The sequence below is a fragment of the Rhamphochromis sp. 'chilingali' genome (genome assembly GCF_963969265.1).
Source record: "Rhamphochromis sp. 'chilingali' genome assembly, chromosome: 17".
NCBI lineage: Eukaryota > Metazoa > Chordata > Actinopteri > Cichliformes > Cichlidae > Rhamphochromis > Rhamphochromis sp. 'chilingali'.
Window position 1 is genome coordinate 35516394 of NC_137944.1, and position 4771 is coordinate 35521164.

General features: G+C 40.7%; 1 long non-coding RNA gene across 3 annotated transcripts; it reads right to left on the minus strand.

The window, feature by feature from the left end:
- Positions 1–371: 371 nt before the first annotated feature.
- On the minus strand, positions 372–3234 carry LOC308384889. 3 transcript variants are annotated; one of them, XR_013969418.1, is made up of 6 exons: positions 2962–3234; positions 2709–2840; positions 2231–2294; positions 1705–1857; positions 1247–1334; positions 372–657 (listed from the first exon to the last, which is right to left on the minus strand). It is a non-coding gene; the product is annotated as an uncharacterized lncRNA (long non-coding RNA). The 3 variants fall into 3 exon arrangements; XR_013969419.1 differs by having other exon boundaries at positions 2709–2987; XR_013969420.1 differs by lacking the exons at positions 2709–2840; positions 2962–3234 and having other exon boundaries at positions 2231–2679.
- Between the last annotated feature and the right edge of the window lie 1537 nt (positions 3235–4771).

Here is a 4771-nt window from a genome sequence, read left to right on the forward strand (position 1 = left end):
CGTTCTTTACTTCAACTGAATGAAACTGAAAATACCATTTCACACGGCCCATATGGGATATTTAGACTGTATAACTGTTCACGCTACATCTCTTCACTAGTAAAAGAAAGAAAAAATACAAACAGAAATTGAAAAATGCTGCCAAACAGACAAACAGAGAACTTGTACAGAGCAAAAGGAAAAACAAACAACAACAACAAAAACGGCTTGTCCTCATGGCAGTTGCAGAGTATATAAAAATGAACCCTGCGATCTGCTCCTGGAATTGAGCTTCAAAAATGCAGCAGAACAAGTGTGAGATTTAAATGTCCTCTCACCTAGAGCTGGTCACCTCACATGCATAACAGTGAGCTTTCCTTGCAGGAGCAGTTTTGTCTTAGTTGTGAGCTTTTCTTGAGAGCTGAGTTGCATCCAACTCCATTACCACCCATTGAATCACCTCAAAAGTGTAGCAGAGTTGTGATGGGTAACTCATGTTGAAGGAATAAAAATGGTCCAAACAGCATGGCTACTGCAAAGGTCACGTTATCCAGATCTTGAAGAACTACTATACCCTCGATGATGATGCCAACATCAGAAAAGTCATTGCCTGGCGCATCTCTGGAGACAGATGTTCATTGTGGTTTTCTCAATCTGTGCAGTGGCCTCAGTCAAGTCCTGGTTAAACACAAAACATTTTTTTAAGATTCCCTTTTAAACTCATCTCTTTTGAATCTACCAGTTCTAATGTTAGAGTAATTTAAACCATAGTAAATAGCTATAGCCAAAGAGTGGCCTGCCATGCTGCCATTCATGGTCTAACAGAGTTTCTAAGAGAGAGTGAAAAACATAATAATTTCAAATGCTTTACATTAGTTTTTGTTAGAAAGACACCGGCCCATCAGAAATCCAGGTTATGTCACTCAGAAGATGTTAGAATTTAGACTTTCAGCCCCACAATTTGGTTAGCTGTTGGTCAGTTGGTCTTTTTTTTTTTTTTCAAACAAAAGCTAATGTAAATATTGGTGGGATTTTCCTTTGTTCACTAGAATGACAAATTTAAAGTTTTTTCACACTGATGTGACCCCTAATACAGGGGTAGGGGTGGGGCCTCAAGGGCCGGCGGCCGAGTTCACTACTAGGCCTCATGTGAACTTCAAATTATTAAAGAGGACTACTGGTCCTAACCAGTCCAATGAGGATCAAGTGGATAACTAAATGCATTTTTAAATGTTGCAAAGCCACAATCTACTCATAAAACACTCACCATGAACTCCTGCACCAAGATGTTGCAATTGTCTTTCACACAGATGCGGAGCACTTTGATGAGACTCCCTTTGAGCATTAATGTCATCCTAAAGTATTATAACAAAGAAAACAGAGATTTGTGAACTTTTCAGTAGCACAGAAGAAAATGATCCCAGACAAAAACTTGACTTTTTAAACCAGTCAACATGCAACACCAGCATCTACAAAGCAATATCAAAAATTCCTGTTTGACATCAACTTTATGGATATATAGTTTCCAGAACATTTATTTTTAAAAAAAGATAATTTTTTCTCAGTGGGCCAGTAAATGCATGACAAAAAAGAATGGCATCCTTTCAGTGGAATCAGTACTCACAGGTAATAGTTGACTGTTTCAATGGATGCAGCATAAAAATCTTTTACTGACCTAATGCAATACATATACACTTTGTAGTTAAAGAATTTTAAAGTTCTTACTGTCATCATGGCAGCTACATCCTTTAGCTTTGTGCACTGTTCCCCCGATCACTTTGCAAACACTTTCAGCAGACTGTCAGAGAGAAACTCAGCTCCGTCAGAAACCTTGACTGTAAAGGCATGGTTGGGATGCACTGGAATGCTGCATTTTATCTGAAATGACATAAAATTATTTTGAAATAACAGCAGGCACTGTGCTTGGTTAATCAGTAATGTTTTGTTGAATAAAAACTGTGTTTCCAGATCTTATGGGATTAAAAAAATCCAAAGATGTTTGTTTCTGATTTGCAACCCAAGAACCCACAAGTTACAACCTCATTTTAGTTCAAGTGTGCATTAATGTGAGTCCAGTAATCACCTTTCTGACAATACATACAGGTATAAGTTAAACCTATGGCAGATTTTGGATTTCTCAGTTGTATTAATAGGGTGGTCTATTTGTGTATGCATGCACCTAATAATTATACAAAACCTATTATAATTAAGTTACAGAAACCTTAAGCGAAAATAGAATATACTTTCTTACCATAACACCTTGAACCCACAATCCATCAGCTGACTCCTGGTGAAATGCAGAATAGATGTGGTCTCTCAATGTGCAGCAAAAAAAACAAAAAGAAAAGGACAGCAGGTGAGGGCAGGAGGGGTAGGGATGTAAGCTAGCATAATGCCGCTAATGATATTAGCTAAAGCTGTTCAATGTCCAAAATCTCACTAACACCACGGTGCAGTAAATACACAATGTAACTGAAGAGTCAGTTGGCAAATCTATTCACACAGAAAACCAAATTATGTTATGAGTGCCTCATAATTAGGTTTAATGTGATATTACGGCTCTTGTGCCAAAGACAAATTCAAATGAAAAAGCGCCAATTCTTTGACAACAGATAAAACAGCAAATAAGCTAACGGCTCTTTTTTAGCATGTTACATGGCGACACTCTAGACGTTTAACTACATTTGGCTGAAATATGGTAAATATTAATTAAAAAAATCAAGACATACCAAAAACGTAGAGTTGGCTGCTCGACTTGACTGAGATGGATGCCTTTTTTGAACCACGATCCAAAGCCCGCGAGATGAAATCACGCGTGGTTTCACGAGATTTAACGTTGCTATCTTATTGACTTACTTCACCTGAACATGATATGAACAATTTAATACACCCTTTCTGCATATCATGTAGTTTTTACACTATATAGTTACATTTATCTTTAAAACATGAGGTAATTGTGTTAAATACATGCAAGATGCTTACATAAATCCAAGAGATGGCCAGTCCCTTTTTTTCAGTGTAGCTGACAACAACCAACCCTACTACCTCAAACTGACCTCGCTAAACGAGACAAAGGGAGACTTGAACAGTGGCTGATCAGCTCACAAAAACAGGTTTCTGTGTGTTCTACCCATTTTACTAACGGAAACTAACGCGCCAATGGCCCAGAGCCATGACATCACCCTACCTGCAGGTCTCCACATAGGCTTGCTCCGCCCCTTCTCCACTTTTTAGCTCATCAGCCATGGGACTGCAGCTGCCACTGAAGTCATACAGTGTAAACTGAATGTGCACTTATTTTAGAGCCCAGTGTTATGTGATCGTATAAGTAAAGTTCTTTATAAGTTAAGAAAGAAAAATATACGTGTAGCGTTGTGTGTAAGCCTCTAACACTCATGTGTGGTCGATCTTGTGTGGCTGTCACTGCAGCCATCACAGCGACTATGGTGGAATAACCAACTTCTTTATGACGTCAGCTCAGCTCAGCCATGTCTGAGCTGTCGGGGCCTTTGGAGCGTCTCTAATACAGTCTGACAAACATGGCTGTGCAGTTAGTTTGTTCAGGTAAGTGAAATCCTGCCTTCATCCCTCAGAAGCAGAGATGCTCAGTGTCAGGAGATGTTCCTGCTTGAAATGAGCAGGGTGTCCTTTAACATCTGGAACAGCTGCCGTCTTTTTAAAAATACGAACTAAAAACACTTCCAGGAGTCAGGCTGTAATCCAGCTCTGCTTGCTCCAACAATTCCCCGCTTTTATCGGCACCTCACAGGATCATTTTGATGTAATCTGTCCCTAAATCCGAGTCCACGGTGATCCCACTGCTTTCCCCCACAGTCACAGCTACAGCGTGGGAGAAGATGAAGCTGCACACGGGAAGTAGAAGACTCGGCTGCAGTGTAGAGGTTGGTAAAGAATTCAGTCCAAAATCTGAATAACCCCATGGTGAAAACCAACGCACCTGCACCGTGCAGCACTGAACTTGTTGCATTTGTAACTGGGCCACATGCTGAACCATAAAAACCACCATAGCAGCCGTGTGAGTCACAGTTTTACCTCCTCCTGCTCTCGTTGTGTGTGATTTCTCCAGCTGTGTCTCATTCGCTCGTTATCCCTCTGTGTATTTAAGCCTTTTGTCCTGTTACTGACTCGTCTGCTTGTCATCCACTGCTAACCTTACATGTCTCAGATATTCATGTAAGCTTAAACTGCATGAACATGAAACGTGAAGCAGCAGTCATCAGGCGAGCCAGCACCGACTCTGATTTTGGTCCAAGCTTCTGTTGGGTTTGTAATAAAACATCATCCAAACTGTTGACTCAATGTCTTCTTTAATAGATGTGCACATTACGTTTTTACAGCAGCAGACATCCTGCCAAGTATCATGCCAGACAGCCGTCATAAAACACTTGACGTGACTTCAGGTTCCTCCTCTGCTAATATCCCAGCAGTGCTGTGCAGCCATAAAGGCCATTAAAGGCAAATCTACCTGATTACTGTTGATTTTTGACGACTTGTTACTTCTTTCCCAGCTAATCAGTGCAAAGTGCAGTGGGATGGGTCGGTGTGTGGGTGTGTCACAGTCCTGCGCCGCTCTGCTGTTTTGGGTTTTTAGTCGAGAGATGAAGGTCGGAGTGCCGGGTTCCCGCTGAGCTCATCCTCAGCCAGGATTTAAGCACCTCTCATCCAGATTGTTTGCTGTTGTTGTAGTAGTAGTCTTCACAGGATAAGAATTACAAAGTGCTTTACAACAATACAATAAAGAGCCCCTTCATGAGTTCCAGTGTAACCTCTG